The 21332-nt window shown below is 47.2% G+C and overlaps 1 protein-coding gene across 2 annotated transcripts in view; it reads right to left on the bottom strand.

Moving 5' to 3' along the window:
- The window catches only part of CFAP74 (cilia and flagella associated protein 74), a 978701-nt gene that overhangs the window by 316060 nt on the left and 641309 nt on the right, over positions 1-21332 (bottom strand). The window lies entirely within an intron of this gene.

The following is a 21332-nucleotide window of genomic DNA, read 5'->3' as shown; positions in this document are numbered from 1 at the left end:
TGACGCCTGTAATACTAGAGTAAACTGGGAACATCTTGAAAGCCTATGTTTAAAAATACATTTGGCAATACTAGCAAAATCCATGATATAGGCTTTATGGTTACCGCTGGCCTTGTCTTCTTGGGATATACTGGCATTATCACTTGTCCTGAGTTTTTTAAGGGTGCTAATTAAGAGTAAGAACGGTGAAAAACTCTCAGTTCTATTTTGGAGGAATGCACTTAATCAGGCTGATGTTTTCTAATTTGTAATTTTAAATGTTGCCATTTACCCTGCCACGGGGGTTGATATTCTTCAATTAGAAAGCACACTCTCAATGGTCAAAATAAAAAGTCTCTTGAGCGAAAGGGTCATAGGCAGTAGCCAAGATTAAAAAAAAAGAACATATTCGTACATTAAGAAGTCTGTGATGGGTTATTTTTAAGTGTTAGGAGATAAGTGACTTTTTGCTTATTTCTCTCAAATCCCTGATAAATTTATCAAGACCCAAACTCTATAAATCAGAATTGGCACTAATCCGGTCTGGAGAATAAAAGAACTTAGAGGAAGAATTGTTGACATTACAAGTCCTGTGTATGTGATTTAAAAGTTAAATATAGTACAACCCATCACCTCCTAGATTGCTGGTTTTTCTTGCAAGAGAGGATAAAACCCTTTGCCCCATTTTTAGGAAATATCCAGTTACAAATGATCAGAAGCACTAGTCACCTTATTTCAAATGAAATACCTAGACACTGGAATTGCTCTGGTATGATTTATAGAAATAGAAGTGTTATTGCCTAATGTTTGATCTCATAACATTGTAGTTATATTTTATGTGTATTGTGTATATTTGCCTCAGCTTTAAGGCATAAAGAGCTAATGTGGTTAACTTGAGGCTAGTAGTAAGTTATGTGGCCTGTTTTATCGTCTGTGCCCACAGAGCTCTGATATTGAAAAATACTTTATATATTATTTTTTAAATATTTATTCTTTTATATTTCCACAAGTTTATATGTTGGAAAAAAAAAAAATTGCAGGTGCTGAGATCTCAGTGCTAACTGGAAAGACCCTCCCAGATTTCGTGATTTTCAAATAAATCTCAAACTCTGAACTTTTCTAAAAAATAAAAAAAGCCACACTTTTTACAAAAGCCCCACAAAAGCTTAATGAAACCCTTGCATTAATTCTCCTTTTATTGACTCTGTGCTGCTGCGCCAATAAAAGGAGGCTTGGCAGGAGAGATGTATTTTTGTACTCTCTCCCTTGCTGTATGCTGTGTTAAATATGCAACATCTGCCTCCATAGCTAGGAGCAAATGACGTTAATGTCCTGGCCTTCTTTGGCAGACTTTGGCTCCTATATCCCCAGTTGTGCCACTTATCTTTTGCTCACCCCACACCCCTTGACAACAACTCCGTCCCAAGCCTCCTGCCCCTCCCTATGTCTCCCTTCCACTAGTCCTCCTGCTTCTCACCCGAATCCCTGCCCTGTGGCACCCATCACACAAAATTAGCAGTGTGAAATACATGGTGCTGGAGGTAAACTGTTACTTTGGTCCCTCCTCACATCTTAATTTAAGGTGTGAGGAAGGCAGAAGTGACTAAAGTAACCGCTGTCTCCAGCGCCATGTATTTGATGCTGGGAAGCATGACGGCAAGGTGGTGATACAGAGAGTCAGCTTTAAAATATAAATCTGCACTCTTTCTGGCACCAAACATTTGTCTTCCCAGTTCTGTCATGCTGTGTAGTGCTCGTTTACTGGCCTGTACACCCTGGCCATGGAATTTTTGTGACAGGCACATTCACCACCTGTCACAAAAAAAAAAAATATAGTGACACAATTTTTTTATTTTGGGGTTGTGAAATTTGGCAAAATAGACTGCAGAAACCTGGTTAGGGTGTGTCTGACTGTAGCTCAGGTGGTCAGTCTAGCAGCTGCCAAACTCTATGTGTAATGTGTCTAAAGCCCATGGGCTTTTGCTACAAACAAACACAACTGAGCTTTATACTATTAACTCCATTTGCAAATGTGTACCGTTACCACGTTTTTTCACATTACTGCATTGTTTCTCTAATCAAAATGCATTGCATTGTTCAGCCAAGGTGGGTCAAGGGTCCATATGTCTATTTATATCCCCGAGAAAATGAATGCATTCTTAGTGTACATCTGTAGAATTGCCCCAAAGAAGAGAAGAGTGGTGGGCTGATGCGGCCCAGCTGTTGTGGAGCTGCCCTTTTAGGTCTCACCTAGGCAGCGCATGCACTGTCTCTTCGAGACATGCTGTTTCTACTCTGTGTGCTTTAGACACATCCATCATTTGGTGTTTGTTCTTCGTCGGCCACTCTGATATCATTGCTTTTTAGTAGTGGCTTGGCTTTATTTGTTCCTCCCTCGTGGCTTTGGGTCCCTCTCAGGCAACTGGCCCTATTACATGTACTCGTGCCCTTCAGTCTATTTATTTATTTGTTTTTTACATTTCTTTTATTGCCATTTGTTAAGAAGGAAATAACAAGCGTCAGCATGATAGAGTACATAGGTGGTCGATCAAAAGGCATACATATAAAAAGACTCGTCAGTCAAAAGGCAAAGAATCTGATACAGATAAGTACATATGATAGCTTAATTAACGCCAATGGGTTGATTATCCTGTGGGGACAACAGCTTACATCTCTCCCTCTTCGTGATAAATGTAGAATCATATTGTCGTCATATTACATAACTTGCCTGGAGGGTCTCGTCAAACATGCAGGGGGAGAGGGAGGAGAACAAGGGGGGTAATTAACATTTAATTGTGTCTAGGTTGGCATAAAGTTAAAGAGATAAATCACAAATCAATCACATGAGCTAACCTGTGTCTAGGGGGCATCAACACTGAGGTGAAGAATGTGGTGGTGAGTATCTGGGGTGCGCTCTATTGCGTGGCCGGGGATACAGGGGCCCTGTCGACCACACCCTCACATTCTCAGTCATGTAGAGAGGAAATTTTGCAAAGCATTCGGTAGAGTAGGAGTGGTGTTTAGGTTGGAGGCAGTAACTCAGCCACCGGGGGTGGATTATTGGTTCCTGCATCACTGGAAGTGCGGGAAGTCAATTTATCGGATAACTTCAACAAATAGGTGTCCCAGAGCGTAGCTACCACACTCCCTCCCCTTGGTCTGTGGTCTCGTGCCAATGCACTGGCCTCCACCGTGGCCCAGCGTGAGGTTACTCATAGCCAGTTATCAATCACGGGGCCTGGGCCGCCTTCCAGGACATGGCAATGAGTCATGTGAACAATATTAACGCAAGGCACACAAATTTTTGTGTTTGGTCTGCTTGGATCTCCTCGTGACCTCTAGGAGGCACAGGAGTGGGTCTGGGGTGAGCAGTGAGTCTATGATCTCTGAAACATACCGCAGTACCTGGGACCAGGTGGTGTGAATCAACGGGAAATCCCACGTTATATGTAGAAAGATAGCATCACTGTGACCACATCTTGGGCAAAGGGAGGAAGCGCCCAGGAATATTCTGTGGAGGCGATGGGACATTAGGTATGTTTGGTAGGTATAGTTGAGCTGCGAGGTTTTTAGTCTGGCGTAGCATGATACATATTTCACCCGTTCCAGGGCTATCAACCACTGCTTGTCTGTTAAATTAAAGCATGGCAGTCATCCCATCTAGCTTTACTGCGTGGTGGGGGGTACTATGGATCTCCTGCAGCACCATATAAGGGATTGAGACCATTTTCCCACCAAGGCCGTGAGTCAATATGCAGTGTAGCCCCTGGTCAGATGAGGTTTCGGACAGGCCTGATTGTCAGATCGCCCCGATCACTGTTCTCACTGCAGTGTGAGAGAGACACTGTCCCAGGCCCAGAGCATGTGCTTCCGCAAGGTCTGGGAGAGAGCTCAACAAGCCATCGCCATAGAGATCACCTATGAGAGTGAGCCCCTTATCCCTCCATGGGGCAAAATTGCGGATCCGACAGACATCTCAGCTGGGGTACACTTCACAAAGGGAGCTGTGGGGAGTATGGCATCGAATTCCATCTAGGATAGATATAATGGTTCCAAACCAGTTTTGCAGTCCGCATGACCAGCCCAGGGACGGCACGGTGCGAGCCCGGGACAATAAGCCACTCAAGCACCCCCCAATCACCCAATGTGTCTCGAACCATGTAATGTTCTGTCGTGTGATCCAAAGCCATCCAGTACATTGGCCATTGCAGCTGGGCGAAAATTAGTGTTCATTGTCAGGCATCGCCATGACGCCCTCCATCAAGAAGTGTTGAAGAGCGGCAAGGGACACACTCTTGCGTCCTGGTCCCCATATGAGTGTTGTTAGCAGGCCACGTAATGTTCAGAAGAAAGTTTCCTCAGGAGACACGGGCAACCACACAAAGAAATACAGGAGCCTAGGAAGGACCAGCATCTTGGCTATGGACGCCCTGCCCATTGGGAAGAGGGGTAGGCGTGTCCAGAAGGGTAGGGATTGACAGATAGAAGTGAGGGCCTTACCATGATTACCCTTTAATAAGTCAGCCTCTGCATGGTAAATATTGACCCCCAGATAGCGGAAGGCCCCAAGAGACCCCCTCAACTGAGTCCTCGTTGTCTGCAATGGGAAGATACAGGATTTCCCCCAATTTACCTTAAGGCCAGCTGCCTCCCCGAACTGGTCTAACAGGACAAAAAGGGTTGGGAGAGTGCCTGCCACATCTCGCACATAAACCAAGACATCATCCGCATATAGTTACATCATGTGCCAGTGAATTCCCACTTGGACTCCCCACTCTCAGTTGTGAAGCCTTTGCTTCACAACTGTGTTGCCAGGGGTTCCATAGCCAGTGCGAAAAGCTCCGGAGAGAGAGAGCATCCCCCTCTGAGCGGGAGTCCTGGGTGCCGCTGTGAACTAGCGCTTGTGGGGCAGTGTATAACAGCTTCACCCAGCGCAAACAATTAGAACCAATCACAAACCGCTCAAGGACCTGCATCAGGTATGCCCAATTTAGGGTTTTGAATGCTTTTTCAAAGTCCAGGGAGACAACCACCAGCTGGCCCGTGTCCTAGAGACTGCGTCTATCATATAGCACAGTTGTCTAATGTTATGGTGTGTGGCTCTGCGTTGCACAAAACCACAATTATCTGGGTGTATGAGATGGCGGATCAACAGAAGCGGTCTGTTTGCTAGGATTTTGCTCAAAATCTTATAATCAATGTTCAACATTGACAGGAGGCAGTATGAGCTCACCTCAAGTGGATCCCTGCTGGGTTTAGGTAGCACCACTATAAGTGACTCGCGTAACAAGCTCGGTAATTTCACCCGTTGGTGTGCAGCTCTATACATATCCAGTAGCCGAGGTGCTAGAATACCCTTGAAAGTAGCATAATACTTGACTAGGAACCCATCGGCACCTGGTGTTTTCCCTCGAGCTAACTGCTGAATTGCCATATGTATTTCATCTATGTGTAGAGGTTGTTCTAAATCGTGCACTTGAGGCGGCATTAATCTGCGCAGAGTGAGATCCTGCAGGAAAGATTGTGTGCAGGAAGGAGAGGAAATGACCGGGGAAGAGTACAGTTGCTCATAGTAAAGGGCAAAGGTATCATTAATTGCTTCCTGGGTATTCACTACATGGCACCTGTGATCCTGAATCGTTCCCAAGACAGTTCTAGGTGTTTCTGAGCGTAGTAACCAAGCTAACGTGTTCAAGTATGTCTCCGTCCATGTGTTGTTGGACTAGATATGTCTTATAGTCGACGTTGCAGAGGCGCTGTAGCTCCTCCCGGTACTGGTGCCGTTGGGCAGTTAGAAGGGGGCGCGCAGTTGGGGTATGGACCACTTCAATCTCAAGTGTACGGATATTGTTTTCAAGTTCCAGCACACTGAGTGTGTGAGAGGATTTCACCACCAGGATGTGGCTATGCAGTAACCTCTCATTGCCTCCCGCTCGACCCTCATGTCATCCACAGACCCTGAATTATCATTTAAGTATGTAGAAATATGGGAGCCTATTGTTTTCCAGTAGGCCATGTCATTTAAGGCCTCTGTGCTCAGTCTCCACAGTGGGATGGGCAGTCTAACCCTACCCCACTGGAATGTAATTTTAAGGGGATTGTGATCGGATAAGGTCCTGCTCAGATATTCGGAACCTCGAATGAGGGGCCAACAATCCGAGGTACAACAGTACAAAGTAGTCAAGTCGCATATGTATTTGGTGTCCCAGCACGTAGTACGACTATTCCCTATCTCCAGGGTGATTTTAGCACCATATTTCATGTAGGTTCAGGGAAGAAGAAAACCAATGTTGAAGGTGCTTAGTGGCCTGTAGGCCAGGGATGTTCTGAAGGGGGGGAACCGAGCATTCCAGTGTTGTGTCATGTATGCAGTTGAAGTCCGCTCCCCAGAGTCCGGGTGCTTGAGGGTCTTGTAATAAGGCTTGGGAAAGCAAATTTAAAAAGGCACCTTGAGCAGTGTTAGGGGCATATATCAATGCGATCATAATAGAACACCCATCTAGGGTGCCTTCTAGGAGACATATCGTCCTTCTCTGTTAATATGAACCTTGTGTTTAAACAAAGCCTCCTTCGGGGCAACCCAAAAAAGATCTCCCCTAGCATAAGCGGAGTATCTATATCTGGCCCCTCCACCTCCGATTAAGCTTGAGCAGTTCCCCATGAATCAGGTGGGTCTCCTGAAGACATGCAAAGTGTACTTGTCTACGTCTAAGGTAGGCACATACCCTGTGTCTTTTAGCAGGTGTGCCCATACCCTGGATGTTCCATGTTAGAGCAGCATATCCAGCAGCCATAGCAAAGGCATACGTTTTCCAATCTGACTACTATCCCCCCCACACATTTCTCCTCAACATTCCCTCCAAGCATCGGGCATCCTCATTGCCAGCTAGACACGTTAGAACAATAGAAAAATATGTAACAACTCCCCGAACCCGGGCCTGAACTTCAACAAGTGTCATGTCACAACTCCCCAAACTGTTAAACCAGAACGCAAGAGCGCTTATCGTTCACTCAAGTCTATGCGGGGAAGTCAGGAAGCTTCTCTTGGGGGGCGGTAAGGAGGCCTACTATAGTAAGAATTCCATATCGTGGACCCTCAGGGAAGAACCAGGTATTGAACTTGAGCTCATAGGAAGAACACGTGCAGCCTGAGGTTAGGCCAATAATGGTCCAAACTTCCCACATCTGGATGAGCCCGCAGGGCCAGGCAAGGTCAGGAAGGTGTCCATGCCCTGATAAATCATCAACTGTGTGCGGGGTGAGTGTTGGGGGCCCCCACTTGTGAGGTTTGGGAGGACTCTGTAGTCTCTGTATCCGAACCTGGGTCAGTGAGTGGATGGTCTCCGAGGGTGGAGTAGGGATTAAAAGTCAACTGAGGTTTCCAACACTGCCTCCACCCACTCCCTAGCCACCTGAGCCTGAGACGGCCGGGCCCTAGGCAGTCTATGTGTGTGTGCCGCCACCCACGGGGGGGCAAGGAGTTGGGAGTGGGTCAGCTAGGTCATCTCATTACGAACCTTCTGTGGGGAGTGCATTAAGCCTTTGTTGTGCAGCCAAGTCACCTCACCATCGATCACTCTGAGTTTTGCCGGGAACAGATGCCATACGAGCTGCTCTGCTTCTGCACCTTGGCGGTAAAATCAGGGTAAGCGGTAATCTCTGCATCTTCATGGCGCCATGGGCCTTTTGTACAGGACAATTGAAGAATTAAATCAAGATCTCGGAAATTTTGTAGGTGAGCCACAACAGGTCGAGTTAGAGCACCTGGCCTGGGCGGCCTCCCAGGTACCCTGTGGGCCTTCTCCACTGAAAAGAACTTCGAAGGGTTACCTGCCAGCACATTGTCAATCAGCCACTTTTCAATGAACAGCTCCATACTGGGGCCCTCCGCTCCCTCGAGAAAGCTTAGCAGTCTTATATTATTGCACTTGTGAAGGGAAGCCACTTCCGCTTGGAGTTGCGTCATCTGTGTCTGCAGTTCCTGAACCATAGGGCGAAGGGAGGTGAGCGAAGATTCTGCCCCTTCAATGCACTCTGCCAGGTTTCCGGGGTCTACCCTGAGCAACATTATCTGTATGGATATTGCGTCAATCCTGGATTCCAGGGAGATCTTTGTGTCCAGGATAGCTTGGAGGACCTTATCGAAATGGGCGGAGTGCACCCGAAGAGTGGTTTCAAGTTAAATGAAGGCTCAGCCATGGGATCAAGGGGACCAAGCAGCACCGGGCCCTGAAATTGAGTTTTATTCATTATGGGCTTCCCCATCATGGCAATAGAGTGAAAGGCAGGACGCGCACTGAGTCAGACAAGTTTCGGAACCTGGCAGCGCACACCACTACTGGACACAAGAAAAGTGATAATCACCTCAGAGGGTTGAAGACCAAATATTGCGAGGGGGGGCATCAGCAGATACTTATAGCCCTCCATGGTGGCTAGGGATCTGTACATGAACCCCAAATGCCACCAGAGGAGAAATCCAGTCATCTTGACTCACAAGAGATCTCTCCTGGGCAACACTCCCGCAGCCAGGCCCCAAAACTCTCTGGGGAGGCAGAACCCAAGAGAAAACAGCCACTCAGAAGGTCACAGCCAGTCCCAAGAGGTGCCGCCCTGCAAGGTGCAGGGCCCTCAATCCAGGTAGTGGTGTGGTGTAGTCCAATATCAGTATCGCAGGTCTTCGGCTCTACCTGGCACTAAAGTGAACCGCTGCGCCAGTGTCAGGTGACCAGCGAGCGGTTCGGGAGCTCCCCAAGCTATGGGTCACGCTCTCGTCAGCAGAACTGCCATGGGTCGCAGTCAAGGATGAGACAACCGCAACCACCTCTCTGCCATGGTGCCCCGGGGCTCAACCAGAGACCCTGGCCAGGCCCCAGGGCCCTCTGCCATGACCAGGAAGAGCGCCCCCTTTTTGTCACTGCCCAATTCTATTAGCAGGTATGCGTTCCACCGGGGAGGCCAGCAGGAAAACAGGCATTCGCTCTGCCCCACAGCCAAGTCTCAGCAAAGCAGTGGGTAGCAGGTAGGTCCAGGCCAGATCCCACAGGAGCGGCAAGCAGGTTCTAGCAGCAGAGGGTGGGGGGGATAGGAGGCCGGTATTGGGGTCCTCCGGACTCCGCTTTCAACCTCCAGCAGTCAGTGTTCTCGCCGTAGATGGCATGGGGGCACTCCCAACCAGCACTCCCTCCTCGCCCATCAGCAGGGGAAGGCAGCCCCCTCTCGCAGCAGTGGCGAACGTCTGCCCTGCAGCACCGACATCACCCATGTTTGTGCCGGGCCCCCAATGCACTACCAGGCCTGTAGTGCGCCTATGGCCTTGGAGGGTAGTTCCATTCCCCCAGAACCCAGGCCCGATGCCAGAATCAGGGGGTATAAATCTCTGGGTTATGCCGTTCAGCGTTCTCCTCGGGTGCAGGGGGCTGGCAGGGGCCTCCACATGCTCTCCACCCCTGGAAGACTCTCCACTCCTCACACTCAGTCCGCTTGTTCTCCTGGTCGAGGAAGTTCCAGGAGCGCCGTTCTCCGCCGTCACGATGCTCCAATGCCTCTCCAGAGCCACCACTGCCCTGCTGCGCGACCGCATATGAGCCGTTCCTCTGTACCGCAATAGCATCAGGGAGCGATCGCAGTACCTCTGCCTTCAGCCTTGTGTGACCCTCCCTCGGGCTGTCAGTATGCAGCTTAATACGCTCTGGTTCATGGACCAAAGCAGGGTGAAACCCAGGGCCCACACGGAGCTCCTTCTTATGCAACTGAGCTGGTTGCCATCTTGACTCCACTCCCCCCCCTTTCAGTCTATTTACATTTGTAAAGCCTGATTTGTTCCTGTTTTTGGAATGTTGTGCATTTTCACACAACTGACTTATGGTGACTACCCGTCTGTAATTTTCACAGACTGCTTGTAATTTCACCATGCCGTCCGTTGTCTGTGATGATAGGTTTAATGGACAGCATTTGTCCATAATTTTAGCCTTTCATCTAAAGGAAAAAATGCAATTAGGACAGATCAGTTTCCCCAGCTGGACTGAAAGGCAGGGAGTCTCCTATTCTGTGAGGGAGGGTGGGGCAGACAGATAAGAAAAGGCCTTTTTGCCAGGGTGTCTCCTTCCCTAAAGGAACGCAAATGTGCACAACTGGTAAATCTGAAAATGTAAAGGGGCTTGGAAACATGCATTGACTTTAATCAAAGGAGTCACTCGAGGCTTTCTGATGACAAAGACATTTTCTTTTGGAGAGGTACTGTAAGGGTGTTCCAAGATGAGCTGTGGAGTGTGTGGTTTTATTGGACTGTTATAAAAAAAACTTGTTAGCACTGGGTATAAACTTTATATTATTTAAATCTGTATTTTAGAAGGACTTTTTATTTAACTGAAATGTATTTGCGCATTTTGTAGCAGCCTATATTTTGTTGTGTTTAATGCATGTTTATAATAAAATAAGGACTTACATATTCACAGTTCTTTCAGGGAGCTCGGTACCTCACAGTACTAACAAACATTAACACAGCCTATAGGTCTCCTCTACTCAAGAGTTATTGGCTTTGCCAATGTGTTTTAGCCATGTTATACACCAGAGTGGCTGCTGTTCAGCATGGCTAAAAGTTAGGGGCATAGTGGAGTAGAGTGGCATAGAAGCAGTGGCGTTGAGTGCAGTGGTGCGGAGTAGAGTGCAGTGGGGTACAGTGTAGTTGTTTAGAGGGCATGGGCATAAAGTTTAGTGATATAGAGTGGCATGGGGCAGAGTAGAGTGGAATAGAGTACAGTGGACTAGAATGTGATACAATAAAGTGCAGAGAGTGCAGTAGTGCAGGGTGGTGCAGTGGCATAAAGTGCAGAGTAGACTTGTGTGGCATAGAGTGGTGCAGTGTAGAGTATAGTGCTGTAGAGTGCAGTGGCATAGAGTGCAGTGGCGTAGAATGCAGTAATACAGAGTAGAGTGGTGGAGAGTAGAGTGGTGGAGGGTGCAATGTTGCAGAGTAGAGTGTTGGTGCAGTGGTGTAGAGTGGCATAGAGTGGTACAGAGAGCAGTGGTGTAGAGTACAGTGGTGCAGAGTAAAGGGCAGTGGCATACAGTGCAGCTGTTTAGAGTGCATTAGTGTAGAGTGCAGAGGCATAGAGTGGCATGGGGCAGAGTAGTGTGTCATAAGGTGCAGTGGAGCAGAGTGGCATAAAATACAGTGGCAGAGAGTGCAGTAGTGTAGAGTGGTGAGTGGCAGAGTGCAGAGTAGACTCGAGTGGCATAAAGTGAAGTGGTGTAGAGTGGTGCCGAATGGAGTAGTGTAGCGTGGTGCAGTGCAGAGCAGACTATAGTGCTATAAAGTGCAGTGAAGTAGAGTCTCAGTGTGCAGTGGCATATAGTGCAGTTGTTTAGAGTGCATTGGCGTAGAGTGCACTGAAATAGAGTGCAGTGGTTTAGAGTGCAGTCGGGCAGAGTGACGTAGAGTGCAGTGGCATAGAATAGATTGTTTCAGAGTAGAGTGCAGTGGCATTGAGTGGAGAGGTGTAGGGAAGAGTGCAGTGACATATAATGCAGTGGCGCGTGGTGCAGTGGCATAAAGGAGATTGTTTCACAGTACAGTGAAGTGGCGTAGAGTGGAGATGTGCAGGGTAGAGTGGAGCTGCATAGAGTGTGATGCATAGAGTAAAGTGGTATAGAGTGCAGTGGCATAGAGTAGATTAGAGTGACATACAGTGTATTCATGTAGAGTGGAGGGGCTTAGAGTTGAGTGTTACAAAGTAAAGTGCACTAGCATAGAGTGCAGTGGCGTACAGTGCAGTGTTGCAGAGTGGCATAGAGTGGAGTTGTGCAGAGTAGATTGGTGTTGCCTAGACTGGAGTGGTATAGCGTGCAGAGGCGCAGAGCGCAGTGGTGTAGAGAGGAGTAAAGTGCATTGGCATAGAGTAGACTGGTACAGAGTAGAGTAGAGAGTCATACTGTGAAGTAGCATACAGTGCAGTGGCATAGAGTGGAGTGGTTCAGAGTGGAGAAAAGTGCAGTGTCCCACAATCCACTGGCATGGAGTGGTGTAAAGTGGAGTGATGCAGAGTACGGTGCAGTGGTGTGGAATGGTGCAGAGCAGAGTGGAGTGGAGTATGTATGGTTTGGTAACACACTACCATTACAGACAACACGTATTTGATTGAAATGACCATTACATTGCACAGACATACAGTTTTTCAAATAAAACTATTCAGTGCACAGACGATGATGTGTGGAAATTGCCTCACCTAATGGAAAGAGTTGTTTAAATCATACAAAGGTATTTGTCTCCAGCAAAGTTCAGAATTAACAAAAATTTGCTTCATTTGTACTCCTAATTCTGATATGTTGTGAAGTTTTTCAAATAAAACTATTCAGTGCACAGACGATGATGTGTGGAAATTGCCTCACCTAATGCAAAGAGTTGTTTAAATCATACAAAGGTATTTGTCTCCAGCAAAGTTCAGAATTAACAAAAATGTGCTTCATTTGTACTCCTAATTCTGATATGTTGTGAAGTTTATTTAAATATTGTCATGTGAAGGAAAAAACTATTTACTAACCCCAGTATCCAGCAAGATTGTTGTGTAAATCCGCTCACTTTGAAGTCAGAGAAAGAAAAGTAAAGTTTCCACCGAAGACATAGCCAGACATTTGACCTTGTTCTCTGAATGCATAGAAAGTGTGATGAGATAAGAACAAGATTTACAGTCCTGTTTACAGAAAGGGAGCACTCAAAGGATACTGTAAATAAGGTTTGGGCAAGAGAAGAGACGAACTCAGGCTGCATAGCCTAAAACAAATAAAGCCAGCAAATTGAAAGCAACGAAATGTGAGTTACAAACCAAAAAGCCAATGGCAAGCAACTGGCAGAATGTATTTCCAAGGAAGCTCTATGAATGTACTTAAAGTGCCAGCCGTGGGATATTTTGTGGGGAAAGTCCAGTATTATAGTCCAGTCTATATCTTGCAGAGGTTTGGCCACATCAATCACCCAGGTAGTATGACGAGAAGATCTGGAGTGGTCTCAATGTTGCAGGAAAGGTCTGTAGGCCCATCAGTTTGCCACCAGCCGCTATGATGTAGAGCTTCTGTCACACCTCATGTAGGGTGAGTGCTAGATGGCAGACATGAAATAGGGCATTTAATGATTGTTTAAGGTGGTTGTATCAAGGAGTTGACCGGGGTGAAGATGGTAGTCTGCCACAAGGGTTTGGAAATTTAGTAGCTTGCAGTCCAGAAACATATCCCCCAATTTTATGACACCTGCAACATGCCACTGATGGAGTTGCTCTGGGCACAGCCATACTGTGCGAGTGGGAAGGCTTAGAAAAGATAGTGCAGGATTGTAATCCGTAGAATGGTCAGCAGGAAACAGTGAGCAGCGCAGTAAGCCCTCCTTAAAGGTCTTTACGGATAAACCTCATCTCATGCAGGGGGGGCGGGCAGAAAGCCGGCGAGCCACCCACTGGACCTGGGCAGCTGAACAGTAGCGTTCTAAGTCTAGAAGACTTAATCCACCCACAGTCATGGGTAGCTTTAGAGTGGTAAGAGCTACCTGACAGCGACCTAATCAGATGTGTGGCATGTCTGAAGAAGGAAAGATGGCCGAGCGGGGCAAGGTTTTCAAAATAATACCATCATCTGGGTAACACACCATCCTCACTAGTGCCACGTGGTCAACTACAGAAAACAGAAGAGAAGACCAAAAATTAAACTGGGCTTGGCGGGACCATGACGCTCTGCCAAGATTTCCATCCTGCAAATCAGTGGGAGAATGGTAGATACTAATCACTAGGTATTGAAAGGTAACTGGTTCCCAGTTCAATCTGAGGTCTAAGTGTATATAAAGGGGAAAACAGTGCCATATGTTAAAGAAGCACTAATTACATTTTAAAATGTTTACATTTTGTTTGTGCAATTTACACCCCAAATATTCTGAAGATTCTAGGTGTACTTGACACTTAGGGATAACCCAGATCACTAGTTTGGCTTTTCCTCAATTTCAAAACCATTTTAAGACAAGGACAAAGTGGGAAATTGCCTTGCACAACTTTGCAAGGGTTCTGGTCCCAGCTCATCCCTCACCATTGCACCAGAAGAGTTCGCCAAGGTGGGTGGGTGCTGCTTGTTCAATCACTTGACAGTGCCTCTTCTGTTTCTCTCCTGTCTGCAGAGACAATTCCCTGGGTACGGTACCCAATACCTTCCGATAGTCTTGGTGGACCCATTTTGTCTGATTTTAGGAATTGTCCCACCTTCTCCATCTCTTCCTTATTTAACTGGTTCTTAGCAACAACCTCCCATTTGATCTTGATTTCATCTTCCTCTTTTATTATCTTTGATTGGTAGTCTGGGCTCCCAGTTCTGAGATAAATGTAGAGTCCCAGACATACACACTCTAGTGCTGTGAGACTAAAGACAAGCCAGATTTTTTTGTTCAATTTGTTTAAACTGGCATAAGGTTAATTACCTTAATGTTTCCCAAACTGTTTGCCAGGGGTTTTAAAATGTTCACTTGCAGACCGCAATGTTCAACTTTCTCCTGGAGTTGTCTACCACCCTGCTCGATATGGCCCCTCGCCATTTGATCCTGGGGATTAATTCTGACCATATGATGGTGGTGCTGCCAAAAAGACTTGTTATTTCCATCCATCGCATTCAGCAGGACCTTTCTCCCCACTGGGGCCAAGTCATAACGCCAAAGGTGTACGATTATTATGTCTGGCTGTCTCTGCGCTGTCTCCAGTAGCCCCCATACAGTCTAAGAGCTGGGCCCACCTCAAGCCAGGGTAACCCCACCATCCGATGTGCGTCGTCGTTAGGTTGCTTCTCACCTTCCTGACGTTAGGAATCCACCAAGCCTGCATCCTATGAATAAAGGAGTGCCCAACCACCCACACTGTCCTGGGTGGCACACCTGTCAATATAATCAGAGACAACTTTCATCAAAAGAACGGGGAGGGAGGCACGTGGTCCGTTTATATTAAATGCAAGCGTTCATAACTTTTGTATGCTTTTGAGTGCCACCTGCCCACTGCTTTGATGGCGCTCTCTTCCAACCCAAAATCTGCTGCCTTTGTGGCCGCACCTATGCGAAAGGAATGTGACCAAAAAAACGCTGGTTTCATGCCTCCCTGCCTTAATGATTTGCGTATGACTGCCAAGAACTGTATTTGCTCAATCAGTCCCCACTGCTGTGCATAAATAAGGGGCCCGTCGAGGTAGGGCATGTCGTCAGGTAGTCTTTTAGGCTGCAGACAGGATAGTACTTTGCCTGCTTTATGCAGCTGAGCTGAATCAAAGTGCCCCCGTCTTGCTGGTCTGTTTTTGATTTCCTTAGTAGTAGCTGCACCCTGTCTGTCTCCAGTCTGCAATCTTCAGCCTGAAGGCAAATGTCCCCACCCATTTTCTTAGCTGTGGCTACTATCTCGCATACACGAAAAGCCCCAAAGAAAGCTGTAGTGAAAGCTGCTCTGAATAGTCCTAACTCATACAGGTTTTCTGCCACTGTTTCCAAAGCATCTAACAGCACTGTCAGCTTTGTGAAATCTATGGGTGCCTGTTGTCCTGTCTTGGCCCCTCATGGCTGTTCTAATGTAGAGTGAGGCTGTGGGGTCTATGCCCGTCTGTATTTTTGAAAAATGGGCCACCGCTGCCAGGTGGGCCTGAGCCCAGGACTTCGTCTTCCCCTGTTTGTAGGCCCATTTGATGAAGTGTTCCACTGCAGGTCTCGTGGCCACTGGATCCCTAAGCGACGTTACCCCCCTATTTCCATCAGTGAGCTGGCGTATTTGGAGCATCTCTTATGCGTCTCTGGCTTGAACGCATTGTGAACTAATATTGACAAGTCCGCTCCGCCAGCTCCCACACATCTTTCGGAAAAGGAGTCATCACTCGTCTCGCTTCCGGTGCTAGCTTCCTGAATCTGTCCATCTGGGAATGAGAGAGAGCATCTGCACGTGAATTTTTAATGCCCTGGACATGTCTTGCCCTGAGGTCCAGGTTCTCCTTGAGTTGAAGGCTAACCAATCGCCTCACAAGCCTCAGTGAATCCGGGCATGATGCTGATCCTTTGTTTATGGCTAAGACCACTCTCAGATTGTCTGACCACATTGTCAGTTTCATGTTCTGTAACTCTCTTTCCAGACTGTCAGAGCTACCACTATGGGAAACAACTCAAAAAATGTGATGTTCCTACTGATTCCCAGTTGTGCCACCTGTCTGGCCATTTGCCTGCACACCACTCTCTGCCCAACGGCGCCCAAAAACCACAACCGCCTGCGACGTCCGTGAACAGTGCTATCTCATTGGCTGATATACAGCCCTCTCTCCAAATAAGTAGGCCGTTACAATTTGCCAGAAAGGAGTCCCACATGGCCAAGTCGCTATTTACCCCGGCTCCTAGCTTGACGTGGTGGTGTTTCTCGCGCAAACCTGATGTCAATATGGTCAGACGCCTTGCAAAAACTCTTCCGGCTGGGATAACCCTGGTTGCAAAATTAAGTTTGCCCACCATACTTTGTATTTCCCCAAGGGTTGCTTTCTGCTTCCCCAACAGGGACCTGATCCCCTCCCTTAGCTCTGACACCTTGCTCCCCGGAATTCTAGATGTCCCTGTGATTTAATCTAGCTCAATTCCCAGAAAAACCAGTGCTGTCTCTGAACCGACTGTCTTTTCTTCTGCCAATAGAACACCTAGCTCTTTTGCCAGGTTTTGCAAGGGCCTCAGTAGGCTAGCGCATTCGCCTGTGCCTGCTTTACCCACAAATAAGAAATCATCTAGGTAGTGCATCTTTCCCCCGGATGGATGTGTCTTATGTAGAGCCCTTTCCAAAAATGTACTGAATTGTTTGAAATATGTGCACAAGATGGAACAGCCCATGGCTTTGTCAACATACACATCACACTTGTGCTGAAAACCTAATAGGTGAAAACTGTCTGGATGTACTGGTAGTAAGTAGAAAGCTGACTCTATGTCTGCCTTTGCCATTAACGCCCCTCTGCCAGCTGACTTCAGCATATCAATGGCGTTGTCTATAGTGGCGTACCCCACAGAATATGATTCAGGGGGATACCATAATTTACCGACGCACCGTCTGGGAATGATAAGTGGTGCATGAGTCTATATTGTTCTGCTTCCTTCTTTGGCACCACGCCTAGCGGGGAAATTATTAAGCATTGGGGGTTGGGGGGAGGCAAAGGGCCTTCGATGTGTCCTAGCCTCAACTCTTTTTCTATTTTTTGGTGAACCAACTCTGGGTGCTTCAGCGCTGATTTTAAATTTCTGCTGATACTCCCCGCTACCTGGCCTCTAAATGAAATCTTGAAACATCTTCAAAACCTTTTACTAATAGTTGTGCCTCTTTTTTGTTGTAATAATCATTGGCTAAATTTCTCAGCATCTGTGTGTGATTGGGGATCCCCCAACCTCAGGCTCCCCGCTGCAGCGGTAAATTTCTGTAAATGTTTTTTCTTCCTTTCTTTTTTGTCTGCTCGGTGTTTGCTATTTCTGCATGCTGCTGCTAGGTGGTCTCCACCACATGATGAACAACTGTGCCTGAACTTACAACCCTGTCCCCATGTGCACTCATCTGTCTTGTATTTTCAACAGATTGCCTGTGACCTCTTGTCCCCCTGACTTTTCCCACTCTGCCATGGTTTGAATCTGTGGAATGTCTTGAGATTCTTGTGCTTTCCTTTGTAGTACGTGTTCCGAAAAAGCTGCTTCCCCCTCCTAGCCCAAGATCTGACCTCTTTGGCTACCAGCATCTTATGTATGTAATACAACACGTCCTCCTCATTCCACTCCATCTCTGGGTGGGCCTGTATTTTTAACCACCTGAAACTCTTATCGTATTCTAACCATGCGTCCCCAGGGAATTGCTGGTGTGCCTCATGAATTTTGGACTCATATAAACAGAGGTCTGCTGCGCAGCGTGGGAACTTTTCTACTATTACACAAGCCATGATCCTGAAAGCATCCAACCAATTTTCAAAATTTCTTTCCTTCCTGACTCTTTCTCTCCCGTCTATCTTCGTCTTTTTTATCGCACACGGTGAGGTCTAAACTTTCAAACTGAATTTCGAGGAGGGAGAATATATCTTTGAACTCCTTTCTCCATATTCTTTCTTTTACTGCTAGCAGGATAGGGTTTGCCAAACCGGCTGACTCTGTAGTAATTGTGGGGGGCCCTAAAAAGGGTCTTGTGTATGCCTCAGGTGCCTGTCCTACTATTATAGGCAGATCCGTTTCTCTGCCTACTTGCCCCCAGGCCGGCATGGGGTCTCTCGCGGATGCCTGCTTGCGCCTAACTTTCTCTGCTTCCAGGCCTTCTCCCCTGTTAAGGCTCACCTGTTTTCCCCCTTCCCCTGTGTGTTCTTGAATCTGCCCTGCGCGGCTGCCCTGAAATTGCAATGGTGCAACAGACAAAGCACTCTTTGATTATTGCGCTTATATGCTCACCATCAGCCGGCTACACCATGCTGCTGCTCCCGAGAGCTTCTGCCGTCGCTGGTGTAGTGGGTGGCAGTTGGGAGCCCCTGACTTCTTTGTAGCCTTTCTTGTTGGCCTGCCGGCTGTTTTCTGTCGCTTTCTTGGTTTTTACGTGAGTTCAATCTCGGCGCTTGGGCCCCCTACGTCATCCAATAATGAACCCTGTCCAGCTGTTGGAGCAACTTCCCCTGCTGAGACATTCTCCTCCATTTTTTTGCGCAGCGAGTCCTTGCCACACTTCAGTGCCTCTGCCCTCATGTGTGCCAACATCCTTTCCAGCTCGTTATGTTGCTCTCCAATCTCTTTTACTTCCATATCGTGCTCTGTACTCATTTCCTTATAGGTAATATGGAATCAAATTAACTGTTCTATATGTCTATGTCGGTATTAGCACAATATATATTTCTTTATATAATTTTTTTTTTAATTTAAACAAAAACATGGCCCTTAAATTTCCCCGCTTCACAAACGTGCTAAAAAACGAAATTAATGATAGAAAAATGAGCTGGTCCCTTTAAGAAGGCAAAAAAATGGGGGCCGTCAATGGCCACGTCCCCCAAGTTTGTGATTAAAACAAACTGTTCCTCCCTTTAAGCGTGTGCCTGTTCAATTCATTTAGAAACTCTGGGCCCGCCCCCCAAATAACTCCGTGCTGCTGATGTCCGGACTTCCCCCGTGGAGTCGGTGTCGCCGGAGCCAGGGGGTCCTCCACGTGGGGCAGTGAAATATGGGCGTCTCCAGCAATTCCAAACGCTTCTATGTGGGCACACCAGCTGGTAAGCGCTCCGCAGAGTTGCGTCGCCGCTCAGGCGGTCATCTGCGTGGCTCTCCTTCCAGGGCATCACCAACGATTGCCGCACATCTGTGCCGGCTCACCAGCAAGGTAAGGTGCTCCGTGGAATTGCGTTGCCGCTCGGGCTGACCTCCATGTGGCTATCCTTTCAGGGCAAACATTACGGGCCAAAGAGCGATCCACGGCCCGCAAATCCGGTGAGCTTGTTGCTCCGGTGACTTTTTGCAAGTTTGGGGGGGTTGGGGGTCCTCCACACAGCGCCTTCCACAATTTATGCAAACCAAGAAGGGGTGGGGGGGGCACAGGAAACAACCACTGAGGATTGGTGCTACTCGGTTGGCCTAAGTTTCCTCGGACAAAGTTCTGCTGCAAAATCACGGCAAAGGGCAGGCAAACCTGGCCCACAAATGGCGTGGTGTCGCATCGCCCATCAGGGCGGTTGACCACGCCGAAAAAATCAATGAAAAACAGAACAAAGGTCTCCTGCCAGGTATCCTTTTTCCACTCACTCTTGCGCTCTGTCTCGGGTCGTCTGTCTGCTCCTCAAAAGGACAGCGCGCTCTCAATGGTGCCTCCCTGGCCCCCTGCAGATGTCCCCCTGCCTCCTCATTGGGGGATTTGAATGACTTAAACCCCCCCCCATTGGCTTCTTTGGTGTCCGTCGCGCCCTCCCTCTCCCCAGCTTGTTGCCTGGGGGGGGTGGCGTCCCAAGGTGAAGGTGCAAAATTCCCCCAAAGAACGGTACAACTAGTCCCCTCTGGGTCCAAGGCGCCCGTTATGGCAAGGCCCTTCTTGCCCACATCGGGGGCGGCCTTTGCTCAACCAGTCCGTTTTTTGGCATTGTTATTCCAGGTGGATGGTGGCAGCTTTCCTGGCACTGCTGGCATTCTGAGTAGGCCCATGCAACAGACCTTATCTGCCTAACCACGGTCGGACTAAGACTCAAAACTGGCTACAAAATCCAAATACAAACACTTCTAATTAGCGAACCAGAATAGCTAAATTAAAATCATTTCACCATTGCAAATCATGCCAGTATATAATTAAAAAACACATGCTGTATATGTGTATTTTTCGTTAAGTAGGAAGGATTACATACAAACAAAAATCTGCAAAGTTTTCAATAAAGAAAATGGGCACTCTTACAGTGTATGTTTTCATTTACATACTCGGCGCAGCATCTGACTCATGCCAGCTGCTGCTGCACTTCCCTTTTTTCAGCATTATGTTTGGTTGTTAAGGTGCAAATATGTATCCTTTCTAGGCCACGTGTTACTCCATCCTGGCGCCTCTTGAGAACAAAAAGTATTTTTTCTGTGAGAAATGTAAAAGTGCTAAAGGTTGGACTTTAATTCCAGGGCAGCAGTGTTTAGGATAAAAGGGTGGTTGAACATCCTGTGTTTTATGGTACTTTACTCAATTGTTATGTGTTTACAAAGACCACAAATGCTGCTTGTATCCCTGATAAGCTTTACAGATGCTAATATATCGCCTCGTTTAGTCAGGCAGACCGCTTTGATAAAAGCGCCTGAAACTATCCTTCTTTCCTATGCCACGTTACTCCATCCTGGCGCCGGTTTCAGGCAAAAAGGTGTTCGTCAGATACAATCTTAGAACGTGTTAATGGTTTGATAAAGGATAAAAGCCATACTATGGTGTTTGTAACCCACACCAAACAAATATTTCCACCACTTTTCACTTCAAACAAACTGGGGATTGGCAATGCAATACATATACATATATTTTAAGGGAAAAGATGCCATGCTTCTTAGTAATATGTTGCTAAGGGAGTGTGTGCAGACACAATACTATACAACATAGCATACAAACATTGGCAAAACCAATAGCTCTAGCTAAACACTTATAAGGTCCCTTGTTTAACCAGGAATTCTAAGTTATGATCTCAATTAATACTTTAATCCTTATGACTGTGGGCAAGCTACCTTTTCTCTCATAATCTCAGTCCCATATCTGCCCAAACTGAAGGCAGCTGGGAACACATAATTAAAGGCTGTGCAAACCGTGGACAAGCATGGTCTCAACGTTTTGGGGTTGACTGCACATGAAGTAGCAGAAAACCTCTGCCAC

This window comes from Pleurodeles waltl, chromosome 6 (assembly GCF_031143425.1).
Source record: "Pleurodeles waltl isolate 20211129_DDA chromosome 6, aPleWal1.hap1.20221129, whole genome shotgun sequence".
Taxonomy (NCBI): domain Eukaryota; kingdom Metazoa; phylum Chordata; class Amphibia; order Caudata; family Salamandridae; genus Pleurodeles; species Pleurodeles waltl.
This window is presented reverse-complemented; position numbering and strand designations above follow the sequence as displayed.